We start from the raw sequence: 27,325 nt of genomic DNA, 5'->3' as shown, positions 1-27,325 counted from the left end.
CCCTATTTGTTGCAGTATGCAAGGTTTCCTGTATGCATGCTATCATTGCTATGTTATTGGTTTGAAACAAATTAGGTAACTCTAATTTTATGCGTTTCCTTGCGTGATCACAGAGGTATACAACTGCAGCCACCTGAAGCAGGGCGTCATTCGCAACGCGTCTAGAATTTTTTGAACGTAGTATGACATTAGAAGTAAATTAAGTTCTTTTGGACTATTAGGTGGTGTGGACCTATACTCATGAAAACAACATTAAAATAGATTGAAAATGAAAGTACCTGTTCGCTCCTTCTTAGGATCAGCCCTGCGCAAGATCATCAGAAAAGTTGATCGAGTAGAAATGTCTTTGCAAGAAAAATGGGCAAAAACTGGACATACTTTTTTTGTGAAGGAGTTATATTAAATGCTCCTGAGTGTTTTGTTGAGAACCAAAACGCTTCGTAAAGGCATTCACGCCGGTTTTATATACAGCAAAATTGGTCAAGCAACTGTTATAAAAATAGTTTATGTAGTCATAGCATGAAAGTGTTCCGGAATATTGCCCTAAAAGAAATTGGCTAAAAGCGGCGCAATTTATCTCTCTGAAATTCAACCCACTAAAGTATGCGCCCTCCGCCGCGCCCCCCCCCCCTCCTCTTTCCCCGTTTATTACAGGTAAGCCGCCCCACAGAGGATATCAGGACCTGGACAATACATCTATTCAAGCTCTACAAAAAACTGAATATTTTCTGTGTTGGGCAGTAAAAGAGGCACAGCAATTAAAGGAACGACAATTTGTGAGCACTGTTTAATAAATGAATTGTGCTGTCAACTGAGGCTGGTAATTAAGCAAGGCTGCGCTTAAAGCTTGCTGGCTGGTGGTTGCGCGCGAGCTCACTTTCATGTGGCTGCATTGGATCCAAAATGCTGGGTTTGAGCTGCTTCTGCACTGCGCGAATGAGTCATCTGCTTTCGCGACATGCATTGACCGGCCTCAGTACAGTTAACGTACTGTGGCTGAACTCCAATGCCCGTAGCACGGCCGTATTTCCGGTAGCTTTAGTCCGGCTGAAGTCCGACGACCGCATCTCGGCTGTAATCCGGCGGCCGTACTTCGGCCGTACACGGGTGGCTTTGGAATGGCCGGAGCCCTACGGCTGGAATCTGGCCGTATGACCGTAAGCCGGTCGACTGGCCGACGAACACTGGCCGTTGGACAGCCATGGGAGTACGGCCGTATACGGCCAAAAGGCCCACATTTGGACATGGGCCGAACATGGCTTTCGGAAAACGGCCGGACAGAAAATCACCGGCCAAAGTACACCGGCCTGTTTTAGGCCGAACAGTCCTGCGCTGCCTGGGTACTTAGCACCCCAATCTGTAGGAGCATCTTCTGCAAAAGCATCCACCTAAAGGGGTACAAAACGGGTGCGTCATCCTCGGTTCACAGGTGCAGCAGGTGTGAGACCACATATTGCACAATATCACACACGATTATGGTATGAAACATTCGTGCTTTCCAAGCTCGGTTCTGTGAGACATTCCATTGAAGCTCAACATCAGCTGATAATTTCCTTGAACTTGTGTCACCGATTGTTAAAACATCAATTTAAAAAGTCAGGAGCCACATCTCAGTACAGTTATAACTTTAGAGGTAGTTGATTACCCAAAACTTCGTAAAAAACCAATTATATGTTCACTTTGCCGAACTGCAGTACACATCCTTCGAGATTCACTGCAGAGCATAACCATGCTGTGCAGTGAAAGCAATTAGGTGTGATACACTTCATCCACACAAAACTTCCTTGAACCTTAAAACCCTTGGCTTCTTAGTATTGCATCAAACTTCCAATCAAGGTAGCTACCTGCAATGTTTAGTGCCTTATTCTTGAGCTTATCAGGAAGGTTCAATATCAAGGAAGACCACATGCAAAATGTATAGTTTCCTCCGTAATGCGGCTCATAATATAGTTCCCTCCGTACTGCGGCTCATAATCTACTTATAAAAGTTGGGTACCCAAGCCATTTACTTTCGTTTGCATTATTCTTTTTGCTTTACGGAAAAATATTCATATGGTACAGCACTTGCAAGGTTTGGTGGTATTAGGAGTTTTATAAACATACCTTTAGACTAAATGACCCCACATAGCAATAACAAGAACTGCAAACATCACAGAACAATGCATACAAGTTCCCTGGTGAAACCCATGGTTGAAATGTAATGCCATTGTTCAGAAAACATTATTTTATCATGAGGCTAGCTTGTACATGGTGCCTTGCATTATGTCCCTGCCGGTGGATGTGGAATCATTTGTCACTGTTGCAAATGAAAAGCCAACAGCCAGGGCCCATTAGTTTTGGCTAGTATTACGAGGTGCCTCACGGTAAGCATTCTACGTCGATAGACTTTTTTAGAGTTGACTAGAACTGAAATCAGCAAAAGATTATCTACAAAACATTCATTCTATCTGCAGCTTTAGGGTTTGCTAATTTCCATAGTTGGGTTTCTTCTGCCTTTCTTAACAACATTTTTCTTTTGATAAGAAGGTGCACAACCAAAAGCAAAAAGCTTTTCTGTAAACCTTTGGTAGCTATATAATTGTTACAAAATATTTTACTCTAAATATGGCAGCTTAAACTGAGAATATTTGCATTTAAAAACATTAAAATAAGTTTAAATTTATCATAAATTCTTAGCTGTTTTTACGCAAAACTGTACATGGGATATGAAGTGCACCACAAGGAGGGCTTTGGATTAGCTTTAGCAAATTTGGGACATTTAAGGTGCACTGAAATCTCTACACATGCGCTTTTTCACTTTCTGTATCCACCAGGAAAATGGCTGCCAATTTAGACAGCGATTCTAAATAGTAGTTGACGTGCATTTTAAAATAATCACAAACATTATAGCCACAAAATTAATTTTTACAAGTTGTAGACATTGCCCGTTACACCAGACATTGGACTACACTGTCAAGAGCTTTGACATCTACAATGACGTCTACAAAGCAGGCTTATACTGGTAGAATGTTTCATACCATAATTACTGTGTGTTCAGAGCTCACGTGTGAAGTATGGATACTGCTGCTTCAGCAAGAACCGAGGATGAGCACCCTTCCTGGTTCTGAAAAAAAATAACAGAGGAAATGCCTTAAGCAGGATTCTGAAATGGGGTTGAATGAAACAAGAATGAACAAGAAATTCTTTCAAAACATGTAAAGCAATGCAAAAAAATATTTATTTCAACTTATTTCTACAATAGACCACCTCATGAAGACTGGTGGTGGGGTATTGGCTCAAAAAAAAAGCAGAGAGCATTTATACAAATGCTACAGGGAGCCTTCGCAGCCAACAATTGTTTGAACACACCTAAACTAATCACTGTTCAACAAACTCATAAAAAATGTTTGAATGCATAAAAAACCAGTGGTAAACACAGGAAACAGTTAAAACAGAATGACGGCACAAGTTTGTCCCGTCGTTCTCTTCTGTGTCCTGGGTTTTCCTTTGGTTTTTCATCCATTCAAACATGTACCAGCTAGCCCAGTCCAGCGCCTTGGTATCATAAAAATATGGATAGTCAATCCTCACAGAAAGTTGAAAAAAAAAAGAAAGTATAAAGTAGGTGACAAAATTTTAAAACGACAGGAAAATGGTTGGCTTTTAATTTTAAATGATAATATAAAAAATAATGGCATGAATGAAAGTGAGCAGCACGCGAAGTACCTTGTTGCTAACCCGACATTCCACTTTGAAGCAAAATGTCCGCTTTCAACACTACATAGGCTAAACATGCAATGAGGCATTCCTTTAGGCACACAAAATATATCATAATTGTTAAAAAAGCTACGAATTAGTTGAAAAAACCTGACCACGACAAATTGGAATTAGTGACTAGATACAGTTTCAGAAATACACAGCGACATCATATAAAAATATATGGTTCCCATACAAAGATTGATCATAACAAAAATTCAGGACATTTATCAGACTGGCATCAATGTGCAAAGAAGCTTAATGAAGGAAGACGGTCTTCACTAAAACATGTTAATATTGGGAGCTCATGTGCTTCCCTGCAAGTTGGGTGTGTAAACCCACTGACATCTTAACTAACCCGCCTGAATCATCACTTGATAGACATTGAGGAATTTTACGAATTGGTTTATTGTAGCCAGCTGTCTAGTTTATTTCCCTATTTTTCTTGGCATTTCGTGTCTAATTCTAAATTTGGTGACTAGATAGCTTTTACTATGGTCATGCACTGGTGACAACGAATATTTGATTTTACTTTTAAAAAATTTCAGTTTTGTTTTATTGCTCACCAGCCAACGATCTGAAATATCAGAGGCGCTTAAAACGTATGTTGGCATTTCCTTCCTGCAGTGTAGTGAAACTAATCATGACTTTTACCATAATTTGTTCACAAATCGTAATATGTGGAAAGTATTCAGCTTAATGAAAATGTCATTTAGAAGCATGCACAATCAACAAGGCCTCAATGACTCTCATGACGTGGTCCACTTGTTTCTGTCACAAATAACCTGAGTGCAGACACATTCCACCGAAGACGAAGGTAACATGCCCTCTTGGGTGATGAATATTTAAAAAGCCTTACGAGTAAATTTGCTGCTGAGCACGTGAAATTGTGGCATTAAAACAAAAGATCCCTCTGCGCCATCTTTCACTTGGAGGAGCGCTTGACCACAAACTTTGAGAAGCTGGAAAATGCTCCATGAACCGCTCCAGCCAGCAGAATCGATGCAGGACACAAGTTGGTAGGCGGACCGTTGGCATCCTGCGATTGTGAAGATATTTCTGTTTAGTAGATGCTCTTCTTTTTGTACCACTGTTTATTTCACCTTTAACAAGCAGCTGAACTCCTTAACGTTCGCATAATAAAATGCTGCAATGCGGAACAGTTAGCAGGGTTACCTCAATTTTGCTTTTCTACGAATTAACACAATGTAGGTAATCCGCACACAACTACAATCAAACTACAATTTTCACCTACTTCACTGCTAACATCAGCGTTTGACTGCTCAAGCACAAATACAGGTTAGACATGTGAGCAATCTGCTAAACGTATCTTCACAAACTGAACAATCAGGCATCAGAAATCGGCAAGGAAGGAGGTGTCACGCTTAAATGGCACTTTTTTTGTTCAAAACATAAACAACACCTGGAAGCTTGAAGCGTGAGAGGGGGTCTTTCACGCTGACAATGTCAGAACATAGCTTGCTAGTGGGCACCTGCACGATGTGCACAATGTGTTTCTTGAAAATGCGTGCGAAAGTTTGATTGATGTGTAGGACGAGAATTGCAGCACGTTTTGACACAGGCCTTGTGGACGCTTCTGCCTGCTAATGTCAATGTGGATTCTTGCTAGTCGCCCTCTTCGCTTCTTTCTGAATATAATGCTTTAGGCATTATATTCAGGACAACGACTGCATCAAAACGTGCAGCAATTACCTACGTCCCACACATCGGTGAAACTCTCGCACACATTTTCAAGACACGCAGTGCATACATTGTGCATGTGCCCACTAGCAAGCTGCGTTCTGACATTGTCAGCGTGAGAGACCCCCTCTCACGCTCCAAGCTTCCGGGTATTGTTTATTAGATTCCATGCGCTGAATGCAAATCAGTGTACATTGGCGAAACGGGCAATCTGCACAGAAGATTAATGCAGCACTGGAACGAAGTGAACAAAGGCCATGCAAAAACAAGTCCACTGGCAGAGCACCGTGAGAGGACCGGACACGTGGTCGACTGGAACAAGACAAAATTACTGACAACTGAGTGCAATCTATCTTCTCGATTACTGCTCGAGTCCCTCATTGTTCAGACGACGCCCAACATTATCAAAATAATGGATGGCAATCTGCACCATATCTATGCAAACTCATTGCGCCGTGTAATGCCCAATATATAGCTTCGTTTTCCACGACACATGCTCACCGTGAACAAGCAACAAACCGTTAAATGGCTTTCGTGACTTGGTCAGTGACCTACGTTTCATCACTGCAATAATGCTTTTACCTGCCTACACGGCATTCCGTCAAACACTGGACTACACCACATGAGCCATTGGCGTTCTTAACCTGCACCAGAGTATATAACCTTTCACTACTGCTATGAGATAGACCCATAAACGCACTTCAATATGGCCTTTATATTTAGCTCTTGGAAACATTATGTATAATTTTACCTTTAAGTTGCACCTGCTACAGCAGCTGGTACTACACCAAAAACATGAAAAAAAAAACGGTGGTATAACACGCCAAAGCTACACTTGGGATATGAGAAGCACTGTAGGGGAAGGCTGCGCATTAATTTTGACCATCTGGGTATTTTTGTGCGCATCGAAATCTCCAAACACGGGCGTCTTTACGTGTTGCCTCCATCTAAAAAGCGGCTACACCAAGCGGTATCTAACCGACATTCGCCTCCACAGCACACCACCCTAGCCACGGCAGTGGGTTAAACATATGAAATAAAGCGAGTTTTGAGTGCAAATGAAAATATTATTCACACGTCTTATTTTCCCAATCGATGTACCTTTTGAAATCCACCATGCAATCCCCCCTCCCCTACAGGCCTACCAAAACACCTTTGTCTCAAGAGGTAATCAGGCTGTTGTTAATGAAGTAAGTATTTACAATCCGAGACTTGCCACCGTTAAAGTCATGCACTTTGTTTTAGAGATACGCGACATTAACCATTTGCAGCACCAGGAGTTAATTGTGTTAAGATCAGATTGAAAGCATTGACGGTAGTAGTTGAAAGAAATTGTGTGATAAATTACAACATCATCTGCAAATAGACCTACATGGGAGGATATGCAACATGGAAGATAGACCAAGCAACCTGCCTGGGGGGACAACAAAGTGGCACGGGCAAAAGAAGTATATAGTTATTAGAAGTAAACTGCATTTGAGAAGAATGAAAATCTTTTGCTCAAGTGAGGACATTAGGGTGAAGTTTGAGAAGTAGTCTGTGGTGTGCAATGCGATTGAATGCTTTAGAAAAATCGAGAAAAACTACCGCAGTTTGTAAGTATGTGTCAATGGATTAATGAATGTAGATCATGAACAAATCCTGAAAGTTGTGTTTCTCAAGTAACCCTTGTGAAAACCGTGGTGATACTCGAATGTGATATTGTGATTTTATAAATAATTAGCGACCTGAGAGTGGATGAAATGTTGCCTGACCTTGCATATGGTGCTTGTTAGGGAATTTAATGGTGAAGTACCGTCTCCTGATTTAAAGACTGGTGCTACCTCGACTATATTCCAACCATTGAGATTAGTGCCTGTCATGAGAGACTGCGAAAAAAGCGCTGTCAGAATTCTACAGACTGCGGGATGTACTTTTCGGTATAGTATGATTATTACCAGTATGATCTGAAGTAGACCAGTTTGTATTGCAAGTTTAAAACGATATCGAAAGATCCTAAATGTTTGCTTGGCTTGATTACATACGAATACTTGCTTCAAAGTCAGTTCAATTTCTCTTCTTGCCCTTTAGTCGTCAGCCCCAGATTTTCTTCAATATCTCTGCTAAGCAATGACACGCTCTATACGCACAGCACTGCTTCATAAAAATGTTTCAAATAATCAGAGGCCACAGCACTGCTAACAGGTATACATCATGGCAAGTTCCACAACATGCAATAACTAACCTGAAAGTACATAATCGGTGGGTGCACCGATATGGCAGCAGTGCCTGGACCGATGTGTCGAGCAAATGCGCTGACTTCTGAACGGGTGGTCCAAGCGGCCAGATGATGGATGAATGACCATTCCTGGCGGCAAAGCGTACGGAGCACCAACGAAAGGCCAGGCAGTACTTGGGTACAGCAGGTGCAGTGTCGGTTGGCCAAGGGAGGCCCTCGCAAAGCCTTTGAAACTGGACTGGAAGGCAGCTGACCCAGGACAGCCAGCAGCAGCACCTGCAGGTGCATAATCTGTGAGTGTGCTGACACTTGTTGAAATACAAGAAGAGCACACACAAAGCACGAATGCTTACATCAAGTAGATTTTTAATCGTTTAAAGACAGTAACCTCCAAGGCACTAATAAGAACATTCCCGGTACACCCCAAGTGAAATTTAGGTCACAGTAAGAATGTATTTATTAGACCCGCAGGTACTGTGAGTGGGGTATGCACGATATATGCAAAGCTAGCTACTGAGCTAATTTGCATGGAACGCATGCTAGCAGCTCATCTGTATCCCTTGCTTTCAATCGGAACTGGTGTGTGATAGTTGAGGCTCCTCCATTTCAATGTCTGACTTGTATCTGCACGTTCAATTCTCCAATATAAATCGAGTTGAGTGAGTGCCTACAGCTTTCTTGTTAGTCTCTGTATGGCCTGCGGTTTTGCGAAAATGAGAACTTGCGAATTGGCTCAATTTTCTGCACTAATTTAAACAATACATATGCCTCTGATATCAAGCCCCAGACTTCCCGAGAGCTACTCTGACAGAATCGGCAGGCGCCTCGTATGCGTTGTGAAATCTCCCCCACTACCCCGAGACTATGCTAACTCCCTGCGAGGCCACATGCGCGCATTTCACTTTCAATTTGCACGTATGTGAATTCTATACCTCTATGAACTCTCAGACGGGCGTCGTCATATTCGTGCCGGACTCGTGAAGCTCGGCAACGTAAATTACCGCACTCGCTCGCTGGCGCGCGGCCCGAACTCTCTCACCGTTTCCGGCCCTTGCATACTATTTTCTCCACCTTGCACTTTGTAAATTCTCATGTTTAACTACACCTCGTGCGCCCTCATCTCTTGCCTGCTTTTCTTCCAGCACAACTCCGTCAGCACCCGGTCGACGCGTACGCTGTCGGGGCGCGTTGGCGAGCGAGTACGGCAATTTCGCTGTTGTCGAGCTTCACGAGAACAGCACACATATCGCGGCCCGAAGAACGCGAGGCGTACGGTCGCCGGTCTCGCGAGCGCAGAAGCTGCGAAGCGCACTGCACGGAATTCGTGGGGGGGGGGAGAGATTTCACAACACCTACGAGATGCCAGCCACGGAATCACGTGTACGCGTTTTCACATGCACTTCCAGGGAACCTCCTGTTTATGTTATTTCTTGGTATACCGCGGGTATTCACGAGGGAGGACTAATCACAGCGTTGTGCCACTCACGCGAAATTGCGACTGCGATCTGCAACCGCAAAGGCACTGTTTGAGAGACACACAAACAAACGCCCCGGTGTTAAAGAGCCTTGCGTGATGTGAAATTATTAGCAGCCGTGTACCATAGCGCGAGCATCGTAGCCAAGGTCTAGCTTCAGCGTAAATTGATGCTGACTTCTGCGGAAACGGTGGACTGGGCGCCAAACAAGTATACTAACTCACGTAGGCTCTCAGAGCAAACGAGATGGGGGTCTAGCGAATTACTGAACCATTAACACCAGAACTCGTTCCAACCAAATACAGAATAATAAAAAATGCGTACTTACCCGAGCAAAAACGATGTTTCCAACGTACAATTCTCCTTCACTGTCGTCTTCATCTCGCGGACACACGAACACGCTTTGTTCTGATGCAATGTCATCCACTTTTGACGCGCAGTAATTTATCCGGCGATGATCGTTCTTCCGGGGTCCCCATGTTCAACACACGCGTAGGTTGGAAGGGTAGACATCACCCATAAAGCTTCTATAACTATGATTTAAGCTTGAAATAGATAAAACAGATTAAATCACGCCACCAACCACTCGGCACAAAACGCCATGAAAAAACACACACAAAAGTGAGAGATAGTTGCCAGACTTCAAATGCAGCACCTCTATGTTTGACGAAAATTGTGTTACTACTGTAATGTTGGTAATTATATTTCTGCTTTCAAAGTCTGAAATGTGTTTATAACTTAAATTTAAGGTTTTTAAACACAAAAAGTGAATACAGATAAAGTAATTGACATATATACTGATATTGTAAAGAGGTTTGACGTTTGTTTTGATTTTGTTTTCACGGCGGGCTTCTCAAGAGAGAACGTGCGAGAAAACGAGCTACTTTGGGTTTAGGAAGAGGGCGGTAAATGTCGGCGTGGTAGAAAGCAAGGAACAGGTGCTTACCCTGGTCGTTAAAAAAGGAGGTAATGAAACCCTCACGTAAAAAAAAAAACAAAAAAACACGTTCGACGAGGAATCGAACCATTGACCTACATAACGATAATCGGACGCGTTAACAAACAGCTATGTCGGCAGGCGGTGCTCGAGGCGCCTAAAACAACTCTATACTTACGTAAGTTGTCAACGAATATTGTCGCTTGTGTCTAGTGATCGCCTCCTTTAACGATGGTCTAGTTTATGCTGCATTTTTGAAATTCTGGCGGTCCTAACGCTTGTTTCTCACGCACCGTCCTTGCAGACGAGGCCGCATTGCTAGCGCTGCAAGCGATTGAGCCAAAGCTCCATTATTTGACTCAAGAAAAGCTATCGCAGTCAACCCGACCTTTTCTGCGCAAGCCACGGCAGCCACGAAATAAATGGAATGTGCCGTTGGAATTATGGCGTTGATAACGCTTGTTTGACCGGCACCGTCTTGCAGACAAGCAACGTCGCTCTAATACTACAAGCGATGTCACTCCTGGCATGTCAGGCGCATCAAACCCATCGTGTAAAACGACTGCTAACAGTGCGAAAACCTCTGAGTTTGTAACAAGTGGGGATTTGCAGTGGCGGCGACGTAATAGGTACAGCAAGCAGGTAGGCAGAACAGCAGCGTAGGGTTACAACCTTTCCCCGAAAAAAAAACGGGCCTTCAGGGGGGGGGGGGGGGAGGGGAGATTGTGTTGAAAAAAGACGCCATGTTTTTTAACATGCAGTGCCATTTATTGTAGTGTTTTCTTAGAGAGAAATCAACATAACGTTTGTACTGAAAGTGATTGAGAGCTTGGTTAATCGCTCTGCATGTGCTTCCCTGAAACGTAACAGCAATTGCTGACCGCGGCGGTAGAATTTCGTTATTTTGTTCTTCCCTTATGTCCCCCTCCATCTGAGGCAGCGCGCTCGCCCGCGTATTTTCTCTGCTCGCGTGTCTTTGCGCAGCTTGTCGACATAGGCGTGCGCAGAGTTCTCAATTTAAGGGGCAAAGTCTTACCGCTGCGCCCCCCCCCCCCAGAGCAACTCCCGACCTCTTCTCACTGAAGGCCTTGCGGTGCGAATGCAGTGCAAAGAGGGATGGTTATAAAATTTTTATTTCAATGTGATGGAATTGCAACACACACAAAATATTTCTGAGCAGAAATTTTACTTTCATGTGTTACATCGGCAAGGCATGGTGCACATTTGGCGCCCCCTTCAGATGATTAGGGGGGGCAGCTGCCCCCCCTGCCCCCCCTGTGCGCACGCCTATGCTTGTCGACACGTATTTATCGTCTTAGTTGTTGAATTGACGCTTATAAAACGCCAAAACTGGCATAATCACGGCACAAAAGCCAAAAAACCGGCTGATGGCGGCTGGTTTTAGATATGGACCGGAAACCGGCCCGCTGTTTAAAAAACCGGTCGGGCCGGTCCAAAACCAGGAAGGTGGCAACCCTACGGCAGCGACGAGCGAAAATGATTTTACACGACCGCCCCCGTCGGCCTGCGCAAAAAAGGAAGATAGAACCCCTGCATACACGCCCTCGAAGAAAGCTGTACAGCCGATTCAGTTTGTTGTGGACGAAGAGCAACCGAGGCTGCAGCCACAAACGATTGCGCTTGCCGTGGTATGAGCCAAAGCATATCTTCACATGGTTATGTTATCGTCCGTCTGACTGTTACTTACTGAAGGGAAAATTCAGAACACAAACGTTGACGTCTAGCGTCTATGCCAGACATAGACGCTGCTGTTTAGGCCCTAAAAACCACCTTCAGGGCGTCTGTCGGTTCTGTCTGATGGCGCGCTCGCGCCGCTGATTACGAACGAGGCGTCTGTTGGCGTTGACGTATCGTGTTGGCGAGCCGGTAAACGCCATCACGGTTAAACTCCCTGTTGGAAGACTACGCTGTTGGGACGATAGAGTGCCGACAGAGCTTCTTATTGGCCCCACAAACGCCATCAAGGTTAAACTCCCTGTTGGAAGACTAGGCTATTGGAACGATAGAGTGCCGACAGAACTTCGTATTGGCCCCACAGGCGTGCTGTGAGCCCAACAAGAAAGTCTTGTTGGAATTTTTGCCCGGGGCATAATAATACGAGAACAAATTCTTAGGTAAATTCGATTTCGTTGAGAACACCGATGCCTCGCGTAAAAGTTTTATTTATAGGACTACAAGAGGCACTTTGTAGCCTTTCCTTCCCGTGCACCCAGACATCGAAACGAACCTTGTGATACACTCGAAGCAGTAGATTAGTGCAGAGTGGAATTTAAACATTCAGCACGTTTTGTTCAATTTACGAACAGCAATTTTAGAGCCTTTCCCCTGGTCTATGTGGAGAGTTCATATTTATTCTCTCAACGGGCGGTGAAATAGTGCAATGTGCGGTTTAAACATTCAGCCTGTTTTTGTGCAATTTTGCATGCTTGCATTCACACACCGTTCTTTTAGGCACCCTAACGATAAGGTGCCGTGGTAACACTCCAATCGAGAAGAAATACTTTTTAGCACCCCTTTAACGGTCGTAGCACCCTATGAAACTGTTGATTACACCCCTGAATTTTGGCACCCTCGAGGTGGGGTGCCCGAGCAATATTTGGGTGCTTGAAAGGTGCAAAAAGGTTGCAAAATGTTCAGTACACCCTCCTTGCACCTTAAAGGGTGTAAAAATGTTAAGATTTACACCCCTTAATATGTGGCACCCTCATGATTGGGTGCCGGAGCAATGTTTTAGTCCTTAAAAGGTGCAAAAAGGGTGCAAAATATTGAGTGCACCCTTTTAGCACCTTTAAGGGTGTTAAAAAGTTTAGTGTGGAGATCACTTCGTGGGACGCAGCAGGTATGCCCCGTCACCCAGAAGAATGAAGTTCGCCGTGAGCACAAATTTTGCAATAGGGAGTCTCGTAATCTTCCGGCAAACGTTTTGGGCCGTTCGTCTTACTCAAAACAAATTTCTTTTCATCACGCCTGTTATCTATATATTATAAGTTTTCCTAAACAACTGCAATTTTCGGTAGTTTTGTTTCGTTTGGGTGGTTCGGCCCCTGGTATTCCACGTTTCAGTGGTCAGAGGTTTGGTCGTTTTTATACCGGTTTATGCTGCTTTTTTAAATATTTTTGGACACTCGTTAGGTTTTATCTGTGATTTGATGGGTCTCAGTTCGGAGTTTTTTTATGTTGAGGGGTGTGTACCTTTTAGGTTGGTTTCAACTGTCCTGTAGCTAGCCGAGTGAAGGCTAGCTTCTTTGCTTTTGTTTGCATGATTGTTTTTATTATTGTTTTTTCTTCAATTTGAGTTGCTATGCGAGTTGTACGCTGATTTTTCTGATTTGTTTACCAAAGACGCTTTCTATGTGCTTGAAGTAGGTTTCCACTGTCAAACGTGCGCCAGGCAGGCGGGGGCCCCTACGCGATATAATACTATGGTCCCTAGAATATGAGCACGTATTTCTAACGACCATAATAATACGTAGCCCCGCGGCTATACGCCTTCAGCGCGGCCTGTAGGGGCGCCTCTGAAATCCCCCTAGCGGCCCGTTTCAAAAGCAAGCGCGGGAGTCCCCGGCCCGCTCCCCCCTGTCGCCGTTGCTTTTGGGGCTCGTTCAAAACAGCGATTTACCGTTTGTCCACGTTCGAAATACCGAATATCATGAAGCAGGCACTCTGTTTGCAAGCGTGGTGTGTTCACGAAAGTATAAACGTTTATGACGCGATCTTAGTGAGATCTATATGAGCGCCGGGCGTGTGTCACAGGCCGGCGTCCCGAAGCTGGCATTTGCATGCAGCTGACTGCAATTCCGCTGCCCTGAAATTTAGTGGCAGTGTTTCCTCCGATGTTCATGTTGCGGCTATACACACTATGATGTAAACGACTTTGTGCACTTACAAAATCCAGCGGAGCACTCATACCTGACAGCACGCAAGTTACGCCTGACAATATCACATATCAGATATTGATCATTACCATGAACAAGCCAATGCGGCATAAATTTTACAATCAATGTACCAAAGAAGAACGATGGATAATGCAAAATTACACTCCGGAGTCCGCACACGACGACAAATTTAATGTTGGGTCGTCTTGTTCCGAGGTGAGCGCTCGCAAAGGTTCATCTGTTACATTTATCATCCACGAGAAGCGCGCAGATGGGCTTATAGAGTAATCCGCGTCCGTGACCCAGCTCTTATTCGAAACGTCGCCATATGACACAGGGAGACTGCAGAATCTAGCATAAACCGAAATCAGAGGCCCTTATCAGATACGACACTCTTCCAACGAGCCCGTGTGTACAAGATTTCAGCGCTCGTTAAGGATATCCAGGTGGTCAAAATTAATCCGGAGCCCTCCACTACGGTGTACCTCATCGTCTCCGTTGCGTCGGCGCGTTAAACCCTGCAATCAATCAGTCAACTCTTCCAACGACACCTCGTATCGCTTGTGAACTGCCTAACCTGTATTCTTCAAAAAATGCGTCCGCCGAGTGATCCGCCGTTCGTTGAAGGCGAAAAACAAACGAAAGGTAAACACGCAGCTTGTGTGTGTGATTACTAAAACCTTCATTCGTTGATTTCGCTCCGCATTTGTAAACAACCATAGTTGAGCGTCCTGCTCCTCCCGCTCCCCCCCCCCCCTCTTGTCTAGCGAAATATCAGTGCATTTAGCATCTAGTTGGTCTGGTGAATACTACCTTGCTCAAACAAAACGTCTTTAGCATTTCAGAAGCTGCACTCGGTTTTTTTTTTCATTCCCGTACGACTATTCTATTTATTCCTGACTTGCAGACCATCCATTTTCCCGTGGTTTCATTAACATATACCTTCGTTCTTACTATAAGCAGAGTCCTTCTGTGGGTACATATCTGACAATGCACAGCCTTAGAGTGTACTTAACATTTTCGCGTGGCTTATATTCCCATAAAAGGCACAAGTTTTTGTCAGCTATTGGGTTATCACATCTCCGAAACATATTTTTCTACGACGTACATATCCGAAGCAAAGCCGCATTTGTTGTCTGCGCTGCAAAACGAACCAACCTATTACAGTGCCAATATCAGGTCTAAACGGAGCGACAATAAATAGAATTCACTTATGCTGACGTGGTCGAAGGTGACAGCGGTGATATGCTGCTGCAGTCGGCGACGCCGGCAAGAGCGGCCAAGAAGAGCGCAGAACCGCCTCCCCGGGTAGCTCTTGTTTGCGTTAGAGCGCTCTACCAAGACGCAGCTGTTTTTTTAATTGCCCTAAACGTGCAGTTAGCTTACAGACGTCACCGTAACAAGTTGTTTAGTGCGCGGAAAGGCAAAGAGAAGCGAAACAGAACCAAAACACTGCATGACAACCTATCAGCCACGCAGCGCTATTCCCGCAAACGTCGCGGAGAAGCGGCGGCAGGCGGCGCAGCGATCGCGAATCTCGAGGCGTATACGTCTCGCCCTTCGTTACAGCAGGGGAATCCTGGGTTGCTCACAAAATCACCAGTTGATGCGCTGGTAGCCGCAAATATCGGCTGCTGTCATGGCCATGGTGGTTCCCGGTAGGTGGAGAACAAGGGGTGCCTTGGCCAGTTTCTGGTATACGTGCGCTTAGAGCTGGCTTTGTAGGAGCAGGGTGGCAATGCATGAAATGTACCGCGTATGACGCGAATGTGTCATACGCGGTACGTATACGTGCCGCGTGTATGTAGCCCATGCTATGTATGATGGCTCAGAAACCTTATTTTACGAAGCAGTGCGTGGCGGCAATGAAAGACGAGGAGCATCGCAATAACTACGCCCAGAAGAGACGTGCGGAACAAAATGTCCGCAGGCATCTTTGTCTCAAACCAGATAGATAGAACGTTACTACTATTTTATTCGTGCTACGTGGAAACTAGTGTCGGAGTAGGGAACACTGATAATAACACGGCACAAGCAGCAAGAAAGACTTTGCTTTACGCCAGTTCCCACATGCGGGAGGACAGCCAATTTTTCCGGATATTGTTTATTAGAACGTTTTTTGTGTTTCCTTGCTCCAGTAGCCACTCTTTCTTGTTTAGTATTGTAGGGGGACTTATTTCCGTATTTCTATGCGTTTTGCATGGTTCTTAAGTGTGACCACAAAATTGTTGGGCAGCATTTTTATAAACTCTGGCTTGTTGTATGCTACCGGCAAGTTTAGTTTCCTTCATTTTGTTAGTCTTGTCGTTATTCTAGCCAGAATACACAGGATTTGCATGTGAGTGCGATCTCTTGGCAATCAGAACTAAACAACATACCATCAAATAACTGCCCTGCTGGTCTCGGCATGAATGGTTAAGGTTGTTTGTTGTTTCTTGTCTCGGCGTAAAATGACGATGTTTGAGGGAATGCATTTTCAAACCAGCGTTCGTAAAGCCACCGCGGGTTTTCCGAGAGAAAGCGCCCTTGGTAATACACAAGAAAGAAGCTGAGACCCGTGCGAGAGAAGATGTCATACCGCACAGCATAGAAAGACAAAAACGAAGTGGTAAAACGTAGCAGTTGGTCTTATATTTATAATTTAAAGTTGAGAAATGGACGAAGCCACCTGTCGGCAGTTCGTAAACCAAAGAGCTGCAAACTTTTAGATAAAGCAACCAGCCTTCCGCGCTAATTGTTAGTTCGCTTGGAGACGCGGCTCCCGGTCAGACTAATGATTAGGTTGGCAGGCAACGCAGATTTTGTACCATCTTTCTGCGGGGAATTTAACAGGCTGATAGCTAATTAAATGAAATGCGCTAAGCAAACAAGGACAAAGAAAGTGATGAATCGAAAATATATGTATTCGTCACAACGCGTGTTCCTTTATCCTCTTATGCCAAGCATCTTGCTTTTGTTCCTGCGGTCATGAATCAATTAACTAAGCAACTGGTATTGTTATTAGAGCGGTCATGTTTACGCTCCCGTTGTGGGGTAATAAATGCATATAATACTTAGAGGCAAATGGTGGTATTTGGTAATTAGCAGCTTGTTTTGAGTGAAAGACTTTAGGAATAGACCCCTTTCATAACTGCTACCTATGGCGGCGGGCTTTTGGTCAGTTTCGGTTTGCAATGGTTTCTGGGATAGAAATCGCCATGTTGCGGGCAGCCTGTTCGCAGTCCTTGGGGTAGCTCTCTGTCAGCGAACGTCAAGCATATTAATCCTCGCATTGTAACGTTATTTTCTAACAATCGGAAATCTTGTGCCTCATCATGAGCGTCCCCACGACGGGATGGACGAGCGATTTGAATCGCCTCCCGCGCCTGTCACGTACCGACCTGACCCGCTAGGTGTCGGTCTCGGGCACACAGAAGAGCGCTGGCGCAGCTACAAGTTGGTCGCAGAAAGCTATGTTGTGGCGTCGACAGTATGTGCCAACTACGACAACGAAATGTGAGTAGCGTTTCGGGCCTGATTACAAGCGTCAAGACAAGCAATGTGTTGTGTACACGCCGTCGAACTATGGGTCTTATTCACTTGCGCGTACGTACATTGTGAAAACATTTCGGTTCCGCTGCCTTGTCCCCGTTTCATTACGGATCGCAGCCTTAGCTTGATGCTACAGTGTGCTCGACATGTGAGAAAAAAGTTAGCGACGACAGGCAGTTGCTCTGTTCGCGTTGGCGTAGCACTTCGGCAACCGCCGTTGTTTAGGAGATAACAAATTAGCTTAAACACAGTTGAAAGTTGGGCGAGTTGGTGATACATTCCGGGTATAAGCGCAAAGAAGACGACACGTAGAAAGGAACACACCGGACGGCGAGCTTATAGCAACTAGTGGGGCGCTATTAGCGCGCTACGGGCTACTTGCAGCTAGAATCTACTAGCCCCAGTTGCTAGTAGCGCGCCGTCCTGTGTGTTCCTTTCTACGTGTCGTGTTTTTCGCGTTTATTCTCTCATATGAGCACTGTTTGGCAAATGCAGTTCCGCCACCGGAGAATCGTGATTTGGTGTTGATCATCACGGCTCATGGTGCAATCAATCCGCTGCGTGCCGCGATTGGGAGGGGCGATACTACAGTGACCTAAGCCCGTGCTTTTACGTGTTACTGCCTACTGTCACAAGAAGTAGTAGACTCCACCTGCCGCTGAATTGCCTGTGTATCTATTTACTTTGAATATTTCCAGATGCGACGCTGAAAGCATCTCTTGTCGGCGGCCCTGTCCTTCCTGCGTGCGTCCGTTTTATTGTCCGCACCGCTGCGCCCCTCCTTCTCTCACCGTGATAGCGCCCCCTCTCCCCCAACATCTGTGGCGCGCGCAGTGCGGCGCGCTATCTCACTCCGCCGGTGGGCGGCGCTGCGCGCGGCGCAAGCGCGCTGTGCGCATGTGCAGCGCCCTCTCTCTCCGCCGTCTCCTCTCCTTCGGGGGCGCTGCGCATTAAGCGAAGCGCCGCGCTCCGGCCGGTCTCTCAGTCGACGGTCGTTCGCGCTACGCTTGCTATCTCTCTCTCGCATTACCCGACGATTGCTCACGCAATTCGAGAAATCGACCCAACGAAAACGCACAGTGGAACCCCCTTCAGCGTCGCATCACACCAGGGTTCCCGCGAGGGGAGGTGGGTGTAATGTTTCCCTAGAATATTTTATAGGTGCATAATGCGTGTTATGGTACTAGAATTTGTTCAGCAGTTAAATGTAGGGCACTCCCTTCTGCAGTGCAAAGAGGGATGGACCGACACCTTGCACCAGATAACCCAAACCTTGTTGGGTGACTCTTGTATGCTACCATAACAGCCTGACACAAATGTACGCTTTAAGGGACAAGCGCCACAAAAAATTTAACTTAAAGGGAACAACAAGCTGTGTGGCTGACAGCAACAAGCGAAAAAATTATTACACTGCTGGCAATGCCTTTTGTCGTCACTCGTCTCTTCCGCTCGCTTGTGGGCTGTTTCTGGCCAACAAAAAGCAAGTTGTGGCGATTGCCCGTTGCCTGCCACAGTCGCCACCACCAGCAGTGTGTATAATTTTCTTCTTTTGTTGCCAATAATTCTTTGCAGAAATGGCAAGTTCCTGCTCGAAGCTCGGTGCTACCGCAGCCAGAAAAAAACAGAGCCTCCATACGTTGTGAAAGCCCCCGTGAATGAAGTCGGCCAGGTGGGTGATGGTTTATGTGAATGCCCTGCTGGCAAGGTATTTTGCAGCCACCTTCAAGCTGCTTTCAATGTATTCATCCTCCTTCAACAGAAGGGATACTCCGAGGCCCCAGAACACCTTTCGTGTACAGATATGCCGCAGCGCTGGAGAACGCCAAGGGGCGAAGCCATCACAGGGTGCAGTGTGCAAGATTTGGACTATTGGAGAGACGGTGAAGGCGGCCAGGACATGCCTTTGTTGTACCGTTTGGACTCAAGTATGGCATCAGAGCGAAGTGCGGAGCAGAAACAGTAGGCAGTTACAAACTTGCGGACGGCCTGCGAGCCTTAGGCGGAGACAGCTTTAGTGAAGATGCTGGCAGCTGTAAATCGTGCGGGAGTCTACACCGCGAAATGCGGTGATGTTCTGGTTGGCTCTCCCTTGTCATACCAGCAACCACTTGTCCCCTTCGGCTTCGATGCGCTGCTGTGGGCGGAGTTGGAGGTGCCTGTCCAGTTCAAGCCGGGGGAGCCTGCTGATGGTCTGAGGCCATTCTACGGCAGCAACATCTGGGCAATACCGTCTGGACTTGGTACAAAAGAAGACATTCTAAAGGTTCGCTGTTTTTCGCTGGATGGCATGCCACCCCTTGAACATACTTATTAGTGATTGCTCTTGCATGTCAACAGGCTGCCACGACCGCATTCATGTTTCTACGGTGAAAACAATAATATACGTGGAGGCTTTTGCCAGAAAAATTTGCAGACAGGTCTTATCTACCCTAGTCATATATAGCCGTCTTTGACCTGTTTTTTTCTCTCAAATTGAAGGGTGAATCTATACTCGCACTGGACCCATACATTGGTTTATAAGGTACTTATATCCAAACCATTGATTATGAGCATAGCCCGATGCTTCACCTACATTGCCGTGTTGGGCTTCGTGTGGAACATTTTGCTGAAAGGTGCAACATATTTTGTCGGACGAAAGTGAGGGGCATACTCAGTTCAAGTTCAGCTATGTACAGGAATACAATTTAAGCACTGTACTTCTTGTTGGTCACCACCTTCCTAATCTTCCATTTTTTCGTTCGTTAGCGCTGTAGTGTTGGGAATTTGTTTGTGTAAGCTCTTCCAGTCTGCGAAAAAATCTGTTGTGCATTAGGCAATAACCAAGGTAAAAAATCTATGAACCAGAAACTCGTAACTTGAACAGAAGCCCAAGGGCTAAGACATGCTGGAGGTATTTTTTCTGGTAGTGTGCTCTTTTAACCTTATGTGATATTCTGCTTGTTTCAAAAAATAACACCGACACCTTGTCAAGCACAAGCTTTGGAGAGAGCCACCCTAAGGCAGCGAGAGAGCAGTACCTGGCGTAAGGCAAGGTATTACTGTCTGACAGTACTAAGACGGGGCAATTGGTCGGCTCACATCGTCAAAGGATTTGTCTCACGCCCCTGCTCTTAGGTGAGAGTGTCATATTTTTGAAAAATCATGCAAACAGTATTCGAAAGATTTACTGGACAGAATGAATACCACAGGCTACAAAAATCAGACAAGGCAACGAGTAAAACGATCGGTTCGTTTTTAAATACTATTGGTTCTCGCGACACTTGGGAGAGAGATGTAACAGGTTGTAGTGGGATCTCTAGGAGTGGGGGATATGAAAAAGGGCCAGGTTCCGCCTCATGCAGCTTGTGAATAAAAAGTAATACTCTATTGCCAACATGAGGCCATTTCCAAAAGAGCTCGTTCCTCTTACCAAACCAGCCCCGTAAGGCTGAGCACCAGACTCAAAGCAGCCCTACAAGATTGTGTGACGTGATAAAAAAGTTTCAGGAAGGTAGTTAGGAAGTCGCCACTGCTCCACAAGGTTTTTTGGATATCTCCATTACTAGTTCAATGTTTTTGACAAAAGTTTGTCGTTAGAACGAAGCAGTCTTTCTAATTAACCAAACTTGTGATTTGCTTTCATGACTCACTTATTCCCAATTCACGTTTTTTCTTCAGTATAACCTGTTACTGACACTAAATGTGCATTTTCAGTATGAAGTAGAAGGAAGACCTTCTCTTCAGTTAACTGTTGGCGGTAGGTAAGTGATATCTCAGACAGCAGGTCTGAAGCAGCATCAGATAACAGGCTTCAATGATATTATTGATGCACATGAGGCAGTCTAATATACTTGAATTATTTTGCCATTGGGCTTTATAAACTGAATATCATTAGTAAAAACCCTCCATTTTATTTTTAAAATGAATAAATAATTTCTGAGCCCTCTTTTAGGCAGGGCATCACGAACGAGGGGAAGGCACTGTAACGCTTCGAGGCTGTTTTGAAGAAAAGAGGCCCGACCGGTTGCCTTCGGAGTGCAGGGCTCTTTGTCAACCCCCAGTGCCCCTGGCTCGACGCATCTCCGGATGCTGTTATTTTTGACCCACTGGAAGACCCACCGGGGGGGGGGGGGTGTTGAAATCGAGTGTCCCTACACCCGGAAGCCTGCGGACGTGCCTGAGCTGCTTTCTGCTGACAGTTGTGTTGTTTTTGATGCTAGTCACCATTTACTCCTGAAAGAAGACCAGCCGTATTTTGCTCAGGTAGTTGGCCAGGAGGGCGTGACGCAGTTGACCTGGGCTGATTATGTCTTTTATGGGAAGAATTTCTTGGTGGTTCAAAGGCTTAGGTTTGATGAGGAAGCCTGGCAGAACATGAAGAAACGACTCGACGTCTTTTATTTTAATACAGTGGTGCCATATATTGCAAGGAAACTCTCACACTAACGTATTTTTCTTCAAGCAATCTAATGTCCTACTGTGGAAGCATTCATGAAATGACCGTTGAACAGTGCCAGATTAAGAAATTATGGGGCCCGGGGCTACCTGCCTCTTTGGGGCCCATTGAGTTAATCGTGGGGGCCCTCATGACGATGATGACGATAATGATGACGGGATTGAGACGTTGAAATCTTCGAATACCACATGTTACGCTCAATGATCAAGGAAAAAAATATGCAAAATTTTAATGATTTGCGGAAACTGATTTCTTAGTTTCCTTCGTAATATTATTTAACGGTAATTACTTGATGTGCACATGAGCATGGTTTATTGGCCAGTTCACCACAATTTCACAATAATCGAAATGCCGCATTGACACGCATGAAAGGCCAAAGAAGATGAGAGAATGTACTTCGAAATAAACACTTTGCGTCTTGTTATAATTAAAAAAATGTCAAAAGAATTGTTAAAATTCAAGAAAACCCGTGTAGTCGCAGTCTTTCAACATCAAAAGAGCCATACGAATCATGTACATTGACATCGCTTTTAAATAAACCTTTACATTCAATACATCAGCTACGGCTGGTTACCAGGGGCCAGGTGGCGAAGGCAGCATATGGAATCCTGTGAAGAGGGATCCACTCTCATCCAGCGCGTTTAGCGCTGACATGCTGTGCAATTAAAGTTGCTGCTCCTCCTCCAATACATTTCACAAAAGCAGTCACGTCTGACTCAATCTCTTGTAACAAAATAGGAACAAAGAACGACTTCCTTTACACTGTACATTGGTAGAAAAATAAGACAATCTAGCACGAAGATAAAACATGAACAAGTAGAAACTTTAAAACGGTCCGTTACAGCTTATCCCACTCGCAAATTCACATATTGGTTCATCAAAAGAAATATCTTTCATTAGTTCCCTTACAATCGACATGATGGCCAAAGACTTCAATTCTTATTGCAGATAGTTTAGCGTAAGCAGTTCTAATGAAAAAGTTTTTAAAAATAAGTGTTTGGTGTCACAGTTTGTTTATAAAAATAGATAACCTTAGAGCAATAGAAACGTTACGATCAACATATTTTTTCTTACTGTATATTTTTAAGCAGACCACCCCCACTTCTGTCTTGGAAACTGCAATTCTCTAGGCAGTGAAAAAAATTCGTCGAGATCACACTGATTCACTTCCAAAATCAACTACTTTGAGTGACAAGGTTGTGATCGCTATGAGCATCTTTGTCAAGCGCTATACTTTGAAATTTCAGCCGGAGACTGTGTACGCAGATTTTCAAGCCGGTAAGCTTGTGTTCAAGTTGTCAATTATTAGATTTAATGTTCCTTGGGTTTAAAAAGTACCGGAAATTCTGCGGAAATAAGTGCATTATGCTTCCTCCTGAACACCTCTTTGCGCCGAAACGTCCGTGGACAGAAACGTCCGTATAACAAAAAGACTGAACCGAAACGTCCGCTACTGAAAAGAGCGTAGCATGGCTTGGGGCTTCTTTTTTTTTATTCATTGACACCGTGAAGCTGTTTTCAAAGCTTTAAACAGCAAAGATGTTTAGCAATTCGTGGATTCCGGTGTTTCAACAAAATCAGTATAACTGTGTAACGAAAACAAATCACTGGCCCCGTCAGAATTCAGGTCTGTGTCTCATAGATCAACGGGGAGACGTCGTACCCACTTGGATATGACCGTAAATTAGTTACCTGAGATTGAAATGGCTTACACACTCGGTTCTGGCTGTGGGGCGAGGAATTACGCCACCTGCTTTGATAGACAAAAACGTGATAAGGTACACGTTCCATCTTCGAAAGCCTATTTTAAGATATCGGGTTCCGTTCGATCATTTAAGTCCGATCATGAACTTAAACCATTTTATGTTTCTGAAGGTTGCGTTCAGCCTCGCTACTTTCAGGTCTTACACATTAGTGTGAGCTTCCTTGATATTTTTTAGTACGGGAAGCTTTCTGTGAAACGTATGAGCAAAATAAAGTGCATTGAAATGAACGCCGGTGCTCTCTACCATGAGGTTCGGGGCTGCAACGGCTCGACCCTACACGTCACAAATTAGTCAGCATCTGCGTGAAATTGAGGTTGAGGCCCCGGCCGTCGGATTTCTATCCGATGGCTGGGATCTCAATTGAGCTCCTCAACATAACATGCTCATTCACATTTCTTTTTACAAATAGTCGAGCGGGGTGCGGATACAAGGGGCCCCTGGAAGCTGTGGGGCGCGGGGCTGCGGTCCCCGTAGCCCCCACCTTAATCTGGCACTGCCCTTGACCTCACTTGCCTTTTCATTGTTCTTGCTTCTTTACGATGTCTTTATTTCTGGTTCGCACACAATGCTGTATTTTGTCTGCATGCCCATTGTGTTGTAGAAATCATGTGTCTACAATAGCATTCTTTGAAAAGCGTAGTTCTACATGCACACTACTCTCTCATGTATCAGATTGTCGTTTTTTTTAATGTGTTAACGCATGTTTCTGCCTACCATGTTTTTTCTGGTGTGGCAGTGTTGGTCATCATATCTGTGTGGTTTTGTTTTTTATGCGGAGAACTTTGACGGTTCAAAGGATTAGGTTTGATGAGGAAGCCTGGCAAAACATGAAGCAACAACTAGAAGCTTTTTATTTTTAAACTGTTGCCATATTCTGCAAGCAACTGGGAGCACAAATGTATGTAAATGTTGCTCCGTTCCTGAAACAATCACAAGTTGGAATTCCCTGCCTTGGTGTACAGTAACTTGCCCAACTGTGGAGGCATTCGTGAAAATACTCTAGACTCAACTTTTTCTATCGCTATTCTTGCTTCAAGCAATTTTTAATGCTCTGTGCAACGCACTATTTCGTTTGTGTTCTTTGTGCTGTAGAAATCTGGTGTTCACAATAGCATGCTCTGAAGAACGTAGTTCTTAGCACAGGCTCTTTTGCATGTCTATCAGATTGCCCTTTTCTGCGAAGTGTAAATGCATACTTTTGTGTAGGTTTTTTTTGTGGCAATGATGGTCATCTCACTGTGCTCCTCAAACATCAGAAATGTCTTTGTCAAATGTTCTACACTGGTGTATAAAATGTGTTGCCCATTTCTTTATCCATAGGTATGCGCTTTTGTTTTATGTTTCCTTCAATTTTTGTATTTCTACAAAGAGTTTCTTTTAAGTATTGTTATGCGTTTTGCAATATTTTTTGTGCTTGTTCTTTATGTACACAGTAAACTATAGCTCCCTTGTTACGTTCGATTTGTACTCCTATCCTGCCTAAGGCCTGGCACTCAGGCTGGCAGTATCAGTAGATAAGTCTTGCATCGTGCAAACCCATCTCGTGACACTATAAACGCATTCTTACTATCATGTCTTTATTTCATTCCAGTTCCTTGAATATTGGTGTCTGGAAGTTGCTCAGCAAAGTAGGACCAAGGGCCAATAGGACCAAGAGAACAATAGGACCAAGAGAAAGGGAAATAACTTTATCAAAAATATGGCATGCCTCCATGCGCTGAATTCTCTCTACATGAATACGCAAGGATGCAATATCTGCCGTCTCACACACCTCTGCTTCAGTAAACTGCTCCTTGTTCAGAAATGGTGGAAGGTTAAGCCCAACGCCTTTCTTCTCCAGAAGATTTTTGATCTTGAAGCCCTTGTCTGCCATTACTGTGTCTCCATCCGTAAACTCTCGTTCTAGGAAGCCACTTTTTATGACAAGCTCTCTGTTCGATGCATACCCTATGTACAGGACAGAGACCAAGCTAACCACCCCGTTCGGTGAAATTGCTGTTAGTCCTTTGAATGTGTTTGTCGGCCTATAGTTAGAATATGTTCCTGAAAGGAGAACCAAAGAGCTTGGCACTTCATAGCTAACTTCTGTCGCATCAATAATTGCACGTGTACTTGTGTATTTTTTCTTGAAGGCTTCAGGCATTATTCAGTCTACAACATCTCATGGTGGCTATCAGGAAGTCTCCGTCAGCCTAATGTAGAGCAAGTTAATCTAGGTTGAGAAAATTCTAGACACTGTGCTTGTAGAGATGTCGAAGGTATGCGCCAGGTGCATGTGAAAAGCCCAGTTCGCAGCTTGTCAAGCGTCAAAAAGAACTGGTTTTCGGTTTAAAGCTTGTGTGGAGTTCCTCTTCCTTCCGTATTTGCATGGTCCAAGGAGATGCTGTCACTTTCTGCCCCTACCTACTCCAGCAGTTTCTTGAAATTTTCATAGCTGCGCTTTCCAGTGTAAAACTGCATCTTTTCGTCGTCGTCTACAAAAAGCTCTACACGAAACTTCCTCATAGGCTTGCTAGCCTGTGCCAACTTGCCCTCCAGCTCCTTTCAAACAGCATGCGCATTTATGAGCTCTTTGTTCCTACACAGGAGGCAGACAACTTGTTCTTTTGATCTTTCGAGGTCCCTCTCTGCCTTCCTGACACTTTTGTTTCTTTGGTTGAACACTTGCTGCAGGCCTTCATTTGCTTTCCTAAGCGTATCAATGGAATTTCTGAGAACACCGACCTGATTATGTAGCTCGGCAAGCTATAAATTCTTTTCTGTCATTTCTTGCTCCAATTTTGTCACGGCTGTACTGCAAGCACAGCAACTTCTGGTTTGTGAGTCGTCTGTGCTTACAGGAACAACACTGCTTTCCGCTGCAGTGCCTGAAAGTGCCAACCTATCTTGGTCGGGCAACATTCTGTCGGAGTAAGCAAAATCTGTGCTGTCTTGTTGCATGTGCAGTGTCTGCAGGGGCTGTTCTTTGGGAGAAGATCGGTGTATAACTTTCGTTAAGACGGGAAAATTGATGGAACAGCATTTTTCCCTTATGTATCTTCGTCCACTTGCCACATTGGGGACAAAGTCGCTTTCTGTCAAGTGCCTTGAACACACCTTGGTTGTCTGCTCAATGCTCAAGAAGGTGCCAGGGTCTCTCTTGATGGAGATAATCCACTGTCTCGGAACTCTCTTGATTACAGGGAATTTGTGAAATGTGACCTGCTGGGAAAGTTTTTTAAAGATTAGGAAGGTGCAACTGTAACGGCTAGGCACACAGTAAAACATTGTCACAGCATAAGGGGTGACCGCAGATGAATATCGACAAGCAAGCACATTTCTTAGAAGCCGATGTTTACAGTGTAGAGCCCGATTGATTGATTTTGGGTTTAACGCGCCGACGCAACGCAGGCGATCAGGCGCACCGGAGTTGAGGGCTAAAAAAATGGCAGAATGCTCACTCCTGAACACCTCTTTGCTCCGAAACATCCGTGGACAGAAACGTCCGTATAACAAAAAGACTGAACCGAAACGTCCGCAACTGAAAAGAGCGTAGCAGGGCTTGGGGCTTCTTTTATTGGGTTTGTTGACACCGTGAAGCTGTTGTCAAAGCTTTAAACAGCGAAGCTGTTTAGCAATTCGTGGATTCCGG

The 27,325-nt window shown here is 44.8% G+C and overlaps 1 long non-coding RNA gene across 1 annotated transcript; it reads right to left on the bottom strand.

Moving 5' to 3' along the window:
- Positions 1–3,195: 3,195 nt before the first annotated feature.
- Positions 3,196–9,775, bottom strand: LOC144165751 (uncharacterized). The gene is made up of 3 exons (XR_013321501.1): positions 9,458–9,775; positions 7,661–7,930; positions 3,196–4,774 (listed from the first exon to the last, which is right to left on the bottom strand). It is a non-coding gene; the product is annotated as an uncharacterized LOC144165751 (long non-coding RNA).
- Positions 9,776–27,325: the final 17,550 nt, after the last annotated feature.

This window comes from Haemaphysalis longicornis, unplaced genomic scaffold, assembly GCF_048455015.1.
Source record: "Haemaphysalis longicornis isolate Haplotype H1 unplaced genomic scaffold, Haemaphysalis longicornis Haplotype H1 scaffold_15, whole genome shotgun sequence".
Lineage (NCBI taxonomy): Eukaryota > Metazoa > Arthropoda > Arachnida > Ixodida > Ixodidae > Haemaphysalis > Haemaphysalis longicornis.
This window is presented reverse-complemented; position numbering and strand designations above follow the sequence as displayed.